The sequence below is a fragment of the Gracilinanus agilis genome, chromosome 4, assembly GCF_016433145.1.
Source record: "Gracilinanus agilis isolate LMUSP501 chromosome 4, AgileGrace, whole genome shotgun sequence".
NCBI classification, from domain to species: Eukaryota; Metazoa; Chordata; class Mammalia; order Didelphimorphia; family Didelphidae; genus Gracilinanus; species Gracilinanus agilis.
In genome coordinates this window covers 352,501,551-352,519,971 of record NC_058133.1, presented here as the reverse complement: position 1 = coordinate 352,519,971, position 18,421 = coordinate 352,501,551, and the positions used below count along the sequence as shown (strand labels likewise).

Genomic DNA, 18,421 nt, shown 5'->3' with positions numbered 1-18,421 from the left:
TTAGTGCATAGCAAAATAAATGGATTAAGTGGGAGAGGGGTGAGACATGGAAGAGATATCTTCTCATACAAAACCAGGAAAAAAAGAGCAGGAATGGAATAAAGGGCTCATGATTTGTTTCATATCATGAATCAGCCTTAGGTATCATCTCTTTATGAACATTTTAACTAAACCTCTCCTTTCTATGGAAGACAATGCAACTATCCACTCAAATAATATAGAAATAATATAGAGTTTGTGGTTTTAACAGTAAACTCATCTATATTAATTACATCAATCTGATACCCACCCTGCAAGCATTCTTCATAGCCTCATATTGTTTCTATATCTTAAAAATAATATTTCATTTAATCTATCTGAGCCATCTCTAAAACTTGAAGATATCTAATATCTTTCATGGGGAAACCATAATCATTCTGTCATCTTGAGTCAACAGAAATAAAAGCCTTTTCTAAGCCAACTGAATATATTTGTTAGCATACTTGGAATTGTTTCTTCTATGCTAATCTCCAAAAAATTCAGCAAGATATTTTATAATATTTTCTCCAGCTCCACTCTTTTCAAAGTTTAATTACAAATTAATTTTCCTATGCATTTTACTATTTCTTTTGTCTTTTTATAAGAACATGTCTTCAGAATGATTCGAAACTAAACAGATAATACTGTAAGAATAAGTCAGATTCCATGGAAGAACACTAAAATGCAGTGGAAAATAAAATGTTTTTGTCTTTTTTCTTTAATTGATATATGTGCCTATTTTCTAGTAAAGAAGTTAGGGGGAAGCTGGGTGACTCAGTGGGTTGACAGCCAGGCATAGAGATGAGAAGTCCTAGGGTCAAATTTGGACTCAGCTGTGTGATCCTGGGCAAGTCACTTTACCCACATTGCCTAGTTCTCATCTTCTGCCTTAGAACCAATGCATAGTAGTGATTCTAAGATGGAATGTAAGGGTTTTAAATAAACAAACAAACAAAATTTAGCTGGATCTCCCACATATAAGTTTTATTGGGGCATTTTAAGCATCAAAGATTAGCATATTCTAAAGATTATCTTTTTCCACATTGAGGAAATACCTATGTAGAGAAGCAGTGTAAATCAATAAGACCTGAAATTAAATCTTGTCTGGTATATAATGACTACCTGAACCTAGACAAATCACCGAATTTCTCGCTACTTCTAGAAAATTCATTAGATTTTTTTAAACTGCTAGACATTATATAACTGGCATAATACTTGTAGGTTCAATTTCTCAGCAGGAATTCTCTATGTTGAAGTGATCACAAGTCTGGAAGGTCTACCTTGTCCACTTCACCACACCCACAGACACATATTTGTAATGCTAAATGACATTAAGATTAAGAATTAAGATAAATTAAAAAGGAGGATGTTGTGACACAGGTCAAGACAGAGTGATCCTGGTGAGTCTGATATAGGTTGATTGCTTGTAGTCTGAAATTCTGAGCTTCAATAGGGCTAAAACTGATTAGTTGTCATTAATTCTGATAGGGAAATAAAAGATAAAGTAAGAATACATTTTACAAAGAAGAAATCATTCAAATAATCTATAGTTACATTTATCTAAATTGTAGGCAGAAATCTAATTAAATGATGCTTAATAAAAATCATGAAGGAAACAATATGTATTACAGGCTGTTGTTGTTAAAAGTAATATTTAGGAGAGAGTTATCTAATGCCTCTAATTATACCTGGTTCTGGGAATATTTTGTCCACAAAATATCCAGTAACTTAAAAAAGCTATGAAAATCAAGACTATATTGAGAGAAGTATTTTTGGCAGAGTTTTGCAAACAAAGTTAGTGACACAGTTGGATTTATTCTTTGCATTATTTTTAAAAATATGAGAACTAAAGAGGCTAATTTGCAACCCTGAAAACTTTCTGTAGCTTAATGCAGTTTAATTTTCTTCTCATATTATTGTGATATATCAGAAAGCAGGCAACTGAGATTGATAATAAGTGAAAATTTCTATTAATCTTTTAGCACAAATTTAACAGAAAGATACTTTACTATCATTTTCTGTTCTTATATCATAACAGAATGTTAGAGTTAATGAAAGTTTAAAAATCATTTATTCCTGTCCCATCTCCTTACAGGAAATGAAACTGAGTCCCAGAGAAAATAATTTATTTGCCCAATATAATGCAGTAAACCAAGCCTCCCAACTTTAAGTCCATTGAGTACTCTGTCATATAGCTCATACCTATTTTGCTACCTCAGGTCATAGATTTGCCTGAAAAGATAGATATACCCAATTGTCTTTTCTTTTCTTGTTTTGCAAATAAGGAAAAGAGTTCTTTTTTCTGAAATTCATAAGAATAGCAAAATGGATGCAGAATTTCAACAACAGATGTCTGGGTTTGAGGGAGGATGTGTTGCTTTTTGCCAGTGTATAATATAGTCAAAAGCTATGAGGTATGCAACGTTAGAGCAAAAAAAATTAACAAAATAGCACAGCTGTTTGGTTCAAAAGAAATCAATAACATGAAAAGAATATTTTTATCACAAGGGAAGCTAACTCATGGCTTTCTTTGCTTGAGTTGTGCATGATGCTTATAAAACCAGGTCCAAGTTGAGATCCTTCCCTCATTTCCATCGGGACAGAACACCAAGTTTCTACATCTGTCCACTCAGGTTCCATCACAACTTCTTGGGCTGGGACAGTGTTGGAAGATCTTTGTTTCTGGCCAGTTGAGAATTCTTGCTTTAAAATATAAATATCAGTAATTGGACAGATTGCCCACCACTTCTTGTTTTAAAAACATCACCCTTAATTAGTTTGGTTTCAATCTCCCCAGTGAAGACTAGTTCCTGGTGGGTCAGCATATACTTCTCACACTTAGCTAGTGTCTTTTCATTTGCAACAGGTACTGTGATGGCATGGGGTACATGTGGCTGCATTACAGTTTCAGTTTGCACATTAGAGGCAAGCTTATGATCTACATATCTGTCCCCTGCAGAATGTGATCTTCTGTGTTGGATATGAATTGGTGGTGTATTAGGTATTGGAGATGAAGAAGTCGATTTTTGAAAAACTTCTTGATCTCATTCCCATGATGATCTCTGTGGTTTATCATTCTTTGGCTTGGTAACAGTAGCCTTAAGTTGCTTTAGTTTCTCATTTTTGACCCATAGTTTATTTTGCATCTCTAGCTGTTTGGCAACCACATGGCATTCCCATTATTTCTCCCACTTCATGGTAGTTTCTGTCACCATGCCTTGCAGCCTTGCCACCAGTCTGCATTTGTCAGAAAATTGGTGCTGAAGTTTTTGGTTCTGGCTTTCAAGTTCTTGTTGTATATTGTGCTTTTCTTCCTCATAGATTGGAGTAGTTTTCAATAAAATTTCAATCTTATATTCCGAAGTTTTAGTTTTATTTTCCAGTCATTCTATTTCTGCGTTCTGTCCTGAGATCACTTTTTCTTTTCACTTAGTTTTCCTTATTTAAAACCAAATTATCAAATTCTTGCAACAGAGCTCTAAAAGCAACCACTTCTTTATTAAATTCTTCTGTTATCATTTGTCAAACATGATGGCATTTCTCTCATACTTCAATTAACCTTGGAAGTGTTGGTTCATCATTAACATCTAGAATTTAATGTGATAGTAAAAGTGGAAAACTTTGCAGAAGTATCTCTGTAATTGATTGTTCGTCACCAACTGGAACCCCTCGAAGTTCAAGTCAGCATATAAGCTCCCCACTAAAAGCCTGATGTCTGTAATATGGGCCTGGAGTTAAACTAAATATCACCTTGTCTATTGGTATTGCTTCTTCAACTTCTTGGGTCATTTCTGCAATCACATCACTTGCCAGCTTTTTTCATAATCTTCAGGCTTTGGGTTCATGCACATGATCACATACACTTTGCCTTCCCATCAAACAGTTCTTGAACAGATGGGTTAATTTTGAGTCTCGATGTAGAACCATCTTGTTACTCCTATACATTTGGTTTTCTCGAAGGACTTCCATGAATGTTGTTAATGTCATTAGTGATTGATTAATGTTACCAACTTCACAGAGTCTGTTGCCTTCTGCTTTTATCCTATTGGTTCTTTCCTTTCAAGCTAAATCAACTAATGACAACTGGCTTAAAGTGATTTGTTCTTTTTTCTTCAATATATTATCTCCATCTGCAACATATGTGTTACGATTCTTTTCTTCACACAGCACACTGGTCTTGGGTTTTCTCATCCATAAAATATAGTTAGGTTGGATAATGAGCTCCATTCTCTCCTCAGCTGTAGTATCATATAATATATTCATATATGGTATAATTCACAATTGGAAACACTCCCATTTTCCCAAGAGAAATACATTTTTATATGGAATACATGAATTCTGCCCCTTGAAGAGTTTCTTCAAAAAGGGAGCTGGACAATTGGTGGTAGCAGTCACCAAGAACAAGGAAAAGTAAATATATATATATATACATACATATATATCCACAGTTTGTTATATCATATGATATATATTGAATGAGGACACAACATGATATATATGTATATCATATATGCACATACTATATACATTCATATGCACTATATACATATACTTACACACATATATAAACAAAATTGATGCATTTATTCTTTAACTTTTAGCATATTTTAAATAAATTAAAGTTTTTTAAACCAAAAAACAAACAAGAAAGAAAATAAAGAGGCAAAGAGAATTTTAGAAAAGTTAGACTTGATAGACATTTTAAAAAACTAAATAGAGATGAAAATAAATATTCTTTTTTCTCAGCTGTATATGGCAACTTCACAAAAATCGATCATATAAAAGGACACAAAATCTCAAAACAACAAAAAAGCATAAATATTAAATGTACCCTCTCCAGAATATGATGCTAAAAGAATTACATTAAACAAAGGATTGGAGGCAAAAAATACTTAAAATTAATTGGGAAAAATAATCTTGAAATAAAGAATAAGTCAAAGAACAAATCATAAAAACAGTCAACAATTTCACTAAAGTGAATGACCACAAAGGAACAGCATATTAAAAATTTTGAGTTGCAGCTAAGCAATTATTAGGGGGACAATTTAAATCTTTAAATGATTACATCAATAAGGCAGAAAAAAGATCAAATCAATAAATTGGGTATGCAACTAAACAAACAAAAATTAAAATAATTTTAAATCTCCTAATGAAGCAACAAATTAGAAATCAAGAAAATCAAAAGAGAGATTAATAATAATATTGAAAAGTTATATTTATATGTAACCTGGAAAAAATATAATGTATTAAATTACAAAAAAATCAATTAATATTTTAATCTCATTTGCTGTTCACTGATAAACACACACACACACACACACACATCATAGAAAGAAATTACAGGTTCCAAGAAACAGGAACCCTAACCATCCTGGGCAGTGACAAGTGCAATGAATCTCAATTACTTATTCTCTCCTTTTCCTGGCATTCACATAAAAGGAGACGAATGTCGGGGGAAAGGAACAGAATACAAGACCCTGCAGTGTCCCAAAGGATGCCTCTAGCAGTCATGCCATTCAGACCAGGAGGAAGATTGCTGGGGTCCATAATGAAGTGTGTTTCTGTGTATACCAGGCTTAGAGGAAAGTAATTTCCTTTTAAACATCCAATTATCAAGTAGAAATCATAGGAAAATAAACTCAATCCCACAAATTGGGTGTTGTAAAGTGAGTAGCAGCATCTATACTTTGCCATTCCTTAAAGGAAGGAGAAAAGTGATTCAAATTTCATAATTTTGCATACAATAGAAATGGGTTTAATTGTCGTATTGATTGCTCAAAGCATAACTATTTTTCTTTCCATCAAGGAATCTATAATTAGCAGCTCCCAGTTTTAATAATGTAAATTTAATTATATTATTCTCTAGCCTATGAATTCTTTGACTTTGACAAAAATATGAAACAGTATGTAATATTTCAGGTTAAATGTTTCATTTGGAAGGATGTCATTTTATACTTATGCTAGGGACTTTAAAAGTTGATTTGAAACCAGGTGGCAGGGTGGATATATAATTGGATGGGTAGTCAAGACAATCTGTGTCTGAGTCCTGCATCAGATACTTATTAGCTAAGTGACCATGGAAAGTAATATAACCATTTTAAGCATTGGTTTCTTCATCTATATAATGAGGATGATAATGGAATCTATCTCAGCATAATCGTTAAAAAAGATTAAATATAATTTTAAATGATGTTTCTCTTTTTACCTCTTGCTGCTGTGATGTGTTGGAAATATATAGAAATGCTGATGATTTATGTGCATTTATTTGTATCCTGCAACTTTGCTAAAGTTGTTGATTACTTCTACTAGCTTTTTAGTTGATTCTCTAGGATTTTTTTAAGTAGCCCATCATATCATCTGCAAAGAGTGATAGCTTAGTCTCCTCATTGACTGTTTTAATACATTCAATTTCTTTTTCTTCTCTAATTGCTACTGCTAGTGTTTCTAGTACAATGTTAAACAATAGAGGTGATAATGGGAATCCTTGTTTCATACCTGATCTTTCTGGGAGGGCTTCTAATTTATCCCCATTGCATATGATGCTTGTGGATGGTTTTAGATATATGTTGTTTATTATTTTAGTAAAGATCCTTCTTTTCCTGTACTTTCCAGTATTTTCAGTAGGAACGGGTGCTATATTTTGTTAAAAGCTTTTTCAGCATCTTTTGAGATAATCATGTGATTTTTGTTTGTTAGCTTGTTGATATGGTCAATTATGTAGATGGTTTCCCTAATGTTGAGGCACCCTTGCATTCCTGGTATAAATCCCACCTTATCATTTTGGATAATTCTTTAGATCACTTGCTGGAGTCTTTTTGCTAGTATTCTATTTAAGATTTTTGCATCTATGTTCATTAGGGAGATTGGTCTGTAGTTTTCTTTCTCTGTTTTTGATCTACCTAGCTTTGGAATCAGTACCATATTTGTGTCATACAAGGAACTTGGTAGGACTCCTTCTTTGCTTATTATATCAAATAATTTGTTTAGTTTTGGGATTAGTTGTTCTTTGAATGTTTGATAGAATTCACTTGTGAATCCATCAGGCCCTGGAGGAGGTCAGAGGTGAAGAGGAATATAAGATCATGAATCATGTAACCATGATAACTTTTCTAAAAAATAAAAAATTATTAAAAAAGATTAAATATGATAACTGTAAATGGTAGTATAAATGATAGATGCTACTGATTTTCAATCATGTAACTTAATTTTAAGAAATACTTTTAATAATAAAAAATATTCAATTAATTTAAATTTAAATTTAAAAATCTGTTAGTAGAAAAGGCTAAAACCAAAAATTATATAAATTTTCTTTTTCTTTCAGCATGGCTAATATTTGAAATCTATGGGAGATGACCCTTGCTCATTCTCAGGATTTATCTTAAAGAATTTTAAGATTGCTTCTAAGATGACAGAGTAAGAAGTGCTTGAAGCTCACCAAAAATTGTTAAGAATCTCCTAAATTTCCTTAAGCACTTGTGATATAAAGCAATCTGAGAACACAGACAAATTTTACTGATGGAAAAAATTCACCAAGACATACTTCATTTTATTTCTATTTTTTTACTGATGAAATTAACAGTATTATCTCCATATTTTCTATTGCACCAATTGCTTAAGTTCTCCTAAACAAAAATTTCAATAGCCTTTTTATGTAAAAGAGGTAAAAGAGAGAAATAAATTACAATAAACTCAGGAAGTTTTCTAGAAATTAACTCTGTTGCCATAGAACCAGAGTTCTTCAACCACGGAGCAACTAGGTGGCTCAATAGATAGAGAGACAAGCCTGGACATGGTTGGTCCTTAGTTCAAATCTGACCTCTGACACTTCTAACTTTATGACCCTGGGCAAGTCACTTAACCCAAATTTCCTTGCTCTCACCATTCTTCTGCTTTTGAACCAATACTTAGCATAGGTTCTAAGATTGAAAGTTAAGGTTTAAAAAAAAAAGAAAACATTGACTGAGCACTTCTTAGAGATACTAAAAAGATACTTCAGAGAGAGACTTAATTATATTACCTCTAAAATGCCATCCAACTCTAAGATATTTCCAGTATAGGTAGCTTGAATAATGTTATAGATTGGCATTACAGGTAAATGTATAAAAATCTATGAAATCTGTGTTCTGAATTTTCAGTACAATAAGTAGAACTTAGAAGATGTACTTGTGAAATAGCACTGATTTAAATGATGCATGTAAAACTGATTAGATTTCAATTCATGGAGCAAGGTTCTGAAAAATGATAGCTCAAGTTAAGTCTAAAATATCAAGCATTAATAGTTAAAATTAACTAAAATGAATTATAATTTAAATTACTTGTTTTCATCTTTGAAATTCCCAGAGATATGTAGGAAACCTAACATACTCCTGATTTTATCTTGACTAAGTGGATAGTTCCTTCACAATCATAATTACATTATATAAAACTAGGTATCAGTTTTAAAATTACAAGAATGCTGAAATATAAGATGCTTTTAACACAATCTCCATTTTGAAGTTATCTGGAAATTATAATGAGAGTGATTAATCATGGGTATGGGTTAGTAAGATGAATTCAACAAATACATACAATGAGCATTTATTAAATTCTTACTATGTATGTGGAAACATTAAATTTCTGAGCAATACAGAGAAGAAAATCAATATAGTCCTTTCTTGAAGGAGTTTATAGTTTATGAGAGGAAACGAGCATTTGCTAAGAGTCCACTATTACAGACATTGTGCCAAGTATTGGACATATAAAGAAAGTGTAATTCCTCCATTCAAAGAGTTAACGGTCAAAGTTGTCTGTATTTTTATTTATTTTTTAACTTTTTTCTTTCTCTCTTTTAATTTTTGTAAACATTTATTAATATTTATTTTTTCAGAAAAGTTAACATAGTTACATAATCCATGCTCTTACTTTGCCCTTCACCCTCCAAGCACCTCCCCCATGGCTGATGCGTATTTCCACTGGTTTTAACATGTGTCATTGATCAAGACCTATTTCCAAATTGTTGATAATTGGTGTGGTAGTTTCATGTCTACATCCCCAATCATGTCCTCCTCTACCCATGTGTTCAAGCAGTTGTTTTTTGGCTGTTTCCATTCCTGTAGATCTTCCTCTGAATGCGGGTAGTGTTCTTTTCCAGAAGTCCCTCACAATTGTCCTGGGTCATTTCATTGCTGCTAGTACAGAAGTCCATTATATTCTGTTTTGCCACAGTGTAGCAGTCTCTGTGTACAATATTCTTCTGGCTCTGCTCTATTCACTCTGCATCAATTCCTGGAGGTCTTTCCAGTTCACATGGAATTCCTCCAGTTTATTATTCCTTTTAGCACAATAGTATTCTATCACCAGCATATACCACAATTTGTTCAGCCATTTCCCAATTGAAGGACATACCCCCATTTTCCAGTTTTTTGCCACCACAAAAAGCTTGGCTATAAATATTTTTGTACAAGTCGGTTTATCTATCATCTCTTTGGGGTACAAACCCAACAATGGTATGGCTGGATCAAAGGGCAGCCATTCTTTTATAGCCCTTTGAGCATAATTCCAAATTGCCAGCCAGAAAGGTTGGATCAGTTCACAACTCCACCAGCAATGCATTAATGTCCCAGTTTTGCCACATCCCCTCCAGCATTCATTAATCTCCCCTTCTTTCATTTTAGCCAATCTGCTAGGCATGAGGTGATAACTCAGAGTTGCTTTGATTTCCATTTCTCTAATTATTAGAGATTTAGAACACTTTCTTTTGTGCTTATTGATACTTTTGATTTCTTTATTTGAAAATTGCCTATTCATGTCTCTTGCCCATTTATCAATTAGTGAATGGCTTGATTTTTTATACAATTTGTTTAACTACTTGTATATTTGAGTAATTAGACCCCTGTCAGAGTTTTTTGTTATAAATATTTTTTTCCCAATTTGTTGTTTTCCTTCTGATTTTGGCTACATTGTTTTTGTTTCTTCAAAAGGTTTTTAGTTTGATATAATCAAAATCATTTATTTTACATTTTGTAATTTTCTCTAACTCTTGCTTGGTTTTAAAATCTTTCCTTTCCCAAAGATCTGACAAGAACACTATTCTATGTTGACTTAACTTATTTATAGTTTCCCTCTTTATATTCAAGTTATTCACCCATTCTGAATTTATCTTGGTGTAGGTGTGAGATGTTAATCTAAACCTAATTTCTCCCATATTGTTTTCCAAATTTCCCAACAATTTTTGTCAAATAATGGATTTTTGTTCCAAAAGTTGGGCTCTTTGGGTTTATCATACACTGTCTTGCTGACATCACTTACCCCAAGTCTATTCCACTGATCCTCCCTTCTGTCTCTTAGCCAGTACCATACCATTTTGATGACCGCTGCTTTATAGTATAGTTTAATATCTGGTACTGCTAGGCCCCCTTCCTTCACATTTTTTCATTATTTCCCTTGATATTCTTGATCTTTTGTTATTCCAGATGAACTTTGTTATAGTTTTTCCTAATTCAGTAAAAGGTTTTTTGGTAGTTTGATAGGTATGACACTAAATAGGTATATTAATTTGGGTAGAATGGTCATTTTTATTATGTTAGCTCGTCCTACCCATGAGCAATCAATGTTTTTTCCAATTGTTGAGATCTCGTTTTAATTGTTTGGAAAGTGTTTTGTAGTTGTTTTTGTATAATTCCTGTGTTTGTTTTGGTAGGTAGATTCCTAAGTTATTTTATATTGTCTAGGGTGGTTTTAAATGGTCTTTCTCTTTCTACCTCTTGCTGCTCTAATGTGTTGGAAATATATAGAAATGCTGATGGTTTATGTGCATTTATTTTATATCCTGCAACTTTACTAAAGTTGTAGATTTTTTTGTAGAAGCTTCTTAGTTGATTGTCTAGGACTTTTTAAGTAGACTATTAGATCATCTGTAAAGAGTGATAGCTTAGTCTCCTCATTGCCTATTTTGATAACTTCAATTTCTTTTTTCTTCTCTACTGCTAGTGTTTCTAGTACAATGTTAAATAATAGAGGAGATAATGGGCATCCTTGTTTCACTCCTGATCTTATTGGAAAGGCTTCTAATTTATCCCCATTGCATATGATGCTTATTGATGGATTTAGGTATATAGTGTTTATTATTTTTGGGAAATATCCTTCTATTCCTATACTTTCCAGAGTTTTCAATAGGAATGGGTACTATATTTTGTCAGAGGCTTTTTCAGCATCTATTGAGATAATAGATCTTGGATTCTTAAGTCTTGCTGCTCTCAGGGGCAGGCCCTGGTGACCCCAGGTAGCTGCCAAGGACTTAAGGCATGCCCCAAACTTGCTCTAAGTCTTGTGCACTGGCTTTGGCACTGTAGGTGCTGTGCAGTGGGGGAGTGGGTTGCTCAGCTAATGTTTTAGTGAGAGCTGTTTCACCTTTTTTTAGCTTGGAAATGCCCCAATTCCACGTACCTCCAATGCTGAACCCTTTTGTGTGGTCCCTTCATTCCTCTGGATTTGTTTTTATTTCTTCTTGAGGAGTCCTATATGTTTTGGTTAGGAGAGATTAAGCAGCTGGTTTTTACTCTGCCTCCATCTTAACCAGGAAGTCTCCTCCATATTTTTTGCTGTATTTTTAAGAGGGGGAATCATACTATCAATTATTAACATACATTTCAGTAGTAGTTGTCATATATGCCAGCCTATGATAGGATACAAAATAGATTTCTCTTAATTTTTTTGTGTAGACTTTTATGTTCAAATATGATTATGCATAAATGGTAAGAACAATTTGCTAAGAGATTGGTTTTAGACATTAAAAAGGACCTGTCATTGAATTAATCATAAAGTAATATAGATAGTTGCTAAATATGAGCCTGAGCAGAATATGAAAGTCTCTAGAAAGTGTTGTATCTGAAACTTTAAAATGCAGCTCTCCTGCTATGTGAATGAGATACACTTTATTATTATGAGATTTAGTATATTTATTACACTGTTGTATATCAAAAATTTTCTTCAATGCTTCATTAAATTTGTTATCTCACTAAGATAACTATTGCCACTCTCACCACTGATTATTACCAATCCATTACTTTTTCCTATAGAGAAGGTTTACTCAACATAATAGAAATTTTCCTCTCATGTTGTAATAAGCGTGTCTAGGGAATATATAACTGGTCCACCTATTTTATCTATGATATAATTGTACATGTTCTAGGGAATGTCTTCATCAGTAATATATTGAAACATATTTATTGCAACTGTTTATACTTCCCTGACTTTTGTGTGACCTACAATGTTAATTTGGAGTGGAGAGACATTGTGGGTTTCCATGATTCATAGTAATGAAGAATCACCAGAAAAAATTGTTCTAAAACATATGGCCCTTTGTTTCAAAGAAGTTTAGGGTCATTAACTACATCATATAATTTTCTACAAGTAATTCTATTTCTTAATTTTGCTTCCATTTAATTATCTATTTTTTATATCCATTCAAGGAATGGGCAACTTTATTGAATAGATACTAAACTTTAAGTTTGTCTATACTAGTGATATCAAATGCAGATAACCATACATAAGGATTACTACTGACATTATTTTGTGTTGGAGATGCAAAAAGAGGCAAAAGGCAACCCCTGCCATAAAGGAGCTCACAGTCCTATGGGGAAAAACACATGAAAACAACAACTTAAAAACAACACATATGCAGGATAAAAAAAATAGATGATTAATATAAGGTAGAATGTGAGATTGAGAGATTAGAAAAGGTTTCCTGGATAAAGTGAGATTTTGCATATGGTACAATCAATAGTATTAATAACAATGGACCTACAGTGCTTTTAAATTATAAAATTTTGTTAAGCTATCAAAGATAATGAGTTATATTTGGTGTTATAAAGTATTACCATTTTCTAATTATTTTAAAAACTTGATATTTCTTATTCACATTATTTGATTAACTATGATTCTCCATTTCCTGATCATGAGACATAAGAAAGTTTACTTTTCCATGTATATTAAAGAGAGTAAGTGAGTTAATTCAAATAAGTACTATCTAGATTCCAGACTTGGAAGAATTAAATTTTATCATCAAAATAATGTCTTAGTTAGAGAAATGAGATGACTCTGAGGTTGAAGAGAAACACATTTTTTACCATTTGAATAAACTCTATTAGAATTGAACCTGGAGGCATCCTGTACTTTCTATTTGCAGGTCAAGTAGTTCACATTACTTTCTGAGCCTAATGCCCATAAGATTCTCTGTGAAATTAATGGACCTATTCATGTCAATCTGAATATATTAGTCTGAGAGTAACTCTAGGAATGCATGATGGACAAAAAACTCTCCCCATATCCTGTTCATATCTTTACCTTTTGTGAAGGTGATGAATAATGGGAGGTCATTGAGAAATTCAAATAGTAGGAAATATGCCTAATGGTTTATTTTCTCACGTGAACATCTACAAGGGTTTTTACTTTTATTATGTCTCTGTGTGGTATATACCTATAAATCTAACTCAGACACAGATTCCTTGGCTACTTCTAGGAGAGTGCATCTGTTGCTTTGGGATTTTACACATGCGCATTTTATGGTTCCTGAAGGATGTCAGCATGTCAAGGAATAGTGAAAAAAAAACCATAGAATAATTCCTCAAAATCCTAACATTTCTAATCATAAAAGATTGCTACATTTGGTCTCAAGAATTACTTGCCAGCTACTGCTTTACATTCTCTAACTAATGAATTTCAAATGAGGCATATGGGGTAGGGGTTGGGGAGTGAATTTCTGAAGTCTAAAGATGAATGTCTATTAAGAAAACTATTTTGCTTCCTTCTTAGGACTCCATTAGGGCTAGTAAAAAATCAACTGAGATAGAAGAGAGTGAAGCAGATGGTTGAGCCTAAAAATCTGTGGGGGAGATAAAATAAGCTAAATCCTTTGGAACACAGTTTGGTAAAATGAATATGTTGTATAATTCCCCAAAAGTGACATAGCAGCAACATATTTGATATATATTTCCTTGGCTTAAGTCATGGGAAAACAGACTTATCGTCTGTTTTGAGACAGCTGCTCTTTTATTTAGATTTAAATGCATGTGTGTGTGTGTGTGTGTGTGTGTGTGTGTGTATGAGTTTTTTATGGTATAGAATGATGTCATAAGGTAATATATTGGTACCATGAAAAATTTTCATGTTCAAAGATTTGTTGCCAAAATATCTCTAGTGATAGGGATGCCATGTAAAAATATAGACATTTACTCTCAAAATATATATTTCTCTCCATTGTTTCTCATGCTATAATGAATGGATGGTCTTATTTATTCAATGTTTCATTCTTTAAAATTGTAACTGGAAAAGGAAAAAAAACACCTAATATACCATGCTGGTTCACTGACCATATTAAAAGTTAGCTAAGGAAAGCAAAGTTACCATTAATCATTTTGTGACATATGCAAATAATAATAGAAGTGTTGAATTCAGAGTCTTCTAAAATTTTCAGGGTGCATCCAGATGAAGATATTGCATGCTCAAGGAAAGATATATGTTTCTAGAGAGCTGTGTATATAGTGAATATTAAAATAAAATATTTTAGAAATATGAGGGAAGGTATTTAAAAGAATTCTATGTTCCAAATTTCCTAAACCCCTAAATCATTTAAAATGTACTAACTTCAGAATTTATGATAAATGTCTGTTTTTAAAAAAGTGAAATAGTATATTCAGTCTAAATTGGAAATTCAAAATTTGATTAAGGAACTATCTGGAAGTTTTCATGGTGACAGAAGCAAATTAACAAGAATTCATTAAGTGATTACTTTGTGATAGGCAGAAGTAGCTAGGTGGCTCAGTGTATAGCTCTCTGGGCCTGCAGCCAGAAAACCTGAGTTATAACCCAACCTATGACACTAATTGTGTGACCTTGGACAACCTCTCTTTGACTTAATCCCCTAGAGAGAGAAATGGCTAACAACTACAGTAACTTTGTCAAGAAAACTTTGTGGACAATATTGGTATACTATAATCCAGAGTAACAAAAAGTCCAATAATGATGAACAACTGAACAATAATATGTGACAGGCACTATGCTCAGTACAATTGACAACTATAAGCAAAATAAATGATAATAATTTCCCTCAAGGAGCTATATTGTAATGATGGAATATTATATTAAAACCAAATCTAAAAAGTGCACAGAAGGATCAAGGTACCTGGTGAAAGAGGGTTTAGAGTCAGAAAGTAAGGAACAGTCTCAGAAGATGAATGAAGGCCCAGCCTGGGCCACCTTATAGGCTGAAAGAACTTACCAAAGAGGAACTCACCAAAGAGAAAAGGAGTAGGTACTGAAGAGGGATATTATAGAGCAGTGATGGTGAACCTTTTAGAGACTGTTGCCCAAACTGCAACCTTCATGCCACAAGTGAACCCTCCCCCCACCACTAACTACCCTAGACAGGGGAGGGAGGAAGGGATGCCATTGGGTTGCTCAGCAGAGGGGAGGGTCATTTGAGAAATGTCCTTAGGAGCCTGTGGAGATGGGGAAGGAAGCAGTTACCTTTGACTTGCTCCAGCATGGGTGCCATAGGTTTGCCAACATGGCTTTAGAGTGATCTAGCCATAACAGTAGTAGATTTCTCAAGGATGAGGAGTCTTGGACAATGAGGAAATTTCTAGAATGAGAATCAATATAGGAGAAGTATGATTTTGAAGTCTCAGAAGTCATGAATGAGAATAGTTAGAGGACTGATAGGCAAATAAACTCCAAAGCATAAGGAATAACAGCATCTCAGCTTCTATAGCTAATAAAGACCTCAGAAAGAAATGATTAGATTCATAGTTTATAATATCAAATGAGGCAGAGCCAAGATGGCAAAGTTGAGCAGAGAAGGTCAGAATTACCATGAGAATCCTTTCCACCCAATATTAAAATAATGCCATAAAATTAATATAGGAGTGAAAGAACCAACAAGGAGAAAAAGTGAAACAAATTTCAAAGGAAGAAAAAACCCAAAAGCCAAAGAACATCTGAGACACTGGGGTCGGAGGGGAACACAGTTAGTGGGAGGGTATAGCAAGGAGTGAAGTGTAAGCCAAGAGCAAGCCACAAACCTCCACCTCAGATCTTCTGTTTGAGGTTCAGAACCTAAGCCCAAGTTAATATTCAGATCCTGACACTCTTGCAGGGCAAAATAGAAGTCCAAACAATCCACATCCTTTGAAAGGCTAAACCTGTGGTGAAGTCCAGGATCCAAGCCCAGGGCAGTCCGGACTGAAGCAGGCAGATCTGTGTGGTCCCAGAATAAACCCAAGAATCCCAGTCTGGGCCTGTGGTGAGGACATAGATCCCAGTTTGTAGTATTTGGTAGACACAAAAGTGATCCAGATCTTTTTTTCTTAAAACTCAGGGCAAAGCACCAGGATAGGGCAGTCAACTATATGCCCAATTAGATGAAGTATAGAATGAGATAAAAAATTTACACCTAAGCCTGAGACTAGACTTAATAAATCTCGGAATAATACCAAAAGCTTATATGTAAGTCTGAGGCAAGTCTTTAATCTATCAGCATCTCTAGTGTTAATCGAATCAGCAGAGGGAGGTAGCCCTCAGCACTCCCAGCCATCAGGCCATCATACCATTTTGGAGGGACTTTAACTGGCAGAAAACCAGAAAAAAGTTAAGGATAGTATCAAAGTAGGACTGAAGTTTAAGAGGGTACACAAACCTTGCAGAAAAAAGAGCCTACCTATAAAAAGGTAGAAAAAATGACCAGACAACAATGACAACAAAAAGAACCTAACTGTAAAGAATTTTATGGAGTCAGAGAGCAAGGTACAGACACAGAAGGTGACAGTGAAAACAAAGCAAACACAGGTAAAACCCAAAAGAAAAACATGGATTGGACACAAATTCTGCAAGATCTCAAAAAAGACTTCAAAAACCAATTAAGAGAGGCATAAGAAAAGTTGGAAAGTGAATGGAAGAAGAAATTGGCCAAATGAAAAAGGAGATACTAAAGGTGACAGAAAAACCAGGTCTTAAAAATCAGAATTGAGCAACTAGAAAATAATGATTACATGAGAAATCAAAAAATAAAACAAAAGCAAAAGAATTTTAAAAAACAGAATTTAACTTGAAGTTTCTTATTGAAATAACAACTGACCTGGAAAATATATCCAGGAGAGGCAATTTCAGAATTATTGGACTTCCTGAAAGCCATGATGAAAAAAAAAAGGCTTGGAAATCACAATACAAAAAATTATCAAAGAAAACTACACAGATATCCCAAACAAGAAAATAAAATTGAAATTGAAAGAATTCACAGGTTACCCTCAGTAAGAAATCCTCAAATGACAACTTACAGAAATACAATAGCTAAAATCAAGAGCCCCCAACTCACAGAGAAGATACTGCAAGCAGCTAGAAAAACAATAATTCAAATACCATGGAGGTACAGTCAGGATCACACAGGATCAAGTGGCTTCTACATTAAAGGATAGGAAGGCATGAAATATGGTATTCAGAAAGATGAAATATCTAGGTTTACAACCCAGAGTCAACTATCCAGCAAAACTGAGTACATTCTTTGAGGGAAAACACATGGACATTCACTAAGATAGAATATTTCCAAGCATTCTGAAGTAACAAACCAGACCTAAACAAAAATTATGAATTTCAAACATGTGACCCAAGAGAAGCCTAAAAAGGTAAATAAGAAAGAGAAAATTTAAGGAAATCATTAAGGTCAATTTATATCTATCTCTACATGAAAAGAGTACATTTGTAATTCTCAAAACTTATCTTACTAGTAGAGCAGATAGAAGGAATATATTTGGAGAGAGGAGAGGGAAGTATACTGATTGTGAAGATATGTATATAATGATGTACAATGATAAGATGTGTATGTAAATGTGATGATATGAAAAGATATGCATGACACAATATGCATCTATACAATATGATATGTACAAAAATCAGCAGGCAAAAAAGAGGATTTCAATGAGAGAAAAGGGAAGGGCAAGAGAGAATGGGATAAATTATATGACATAAAGAGATGTGAAAAACCATTTTGGATAGGGGAAGATGAAAGTGGTGATGGGCAATACTTCAACTTTAATCTCATTGCAATTGGCTCAGAGAAGGAAACACAAACATTCTCATTGGGGTATAGAATTAGACCTTACCCTACACAGAATTAGAAGGGAAATAATACAAGGGAATGGGGAAGTAAAAGGAGGGAGTGGGGAGTGGAAAGGAGAGAAAAAGCAAAAAACTGGTTAGGAGGAATGGAGTGAAAGAGAACAGAAAAGGATCCAAAGGGGAAAATAATATGGAGGGCAATACACAGTAATCATAACTCCAAATGTGAATGGAATGAACTCATGCATAAAAATGGAAGTAGATGGCTGAGTGGATTAAAAACAAAAATCCTATTATATGTTGCTTACAAGAAATA

The 18,421-nt window shown here is 33.6% G+C and overlaps 1 pseudogene; it reads right to left on the bottom strand.

Annotated features, from left to right (window-relative positions):
- Positions 1-2,536: 2,536 nt before the first annotated feature.
- LOC123246548 lies at positions 2,537-4,245 on the bottom strand (annotated as a pseudogene).
- Positions 4,246-18,421: the final 14,176 nt, after the last annotated feature.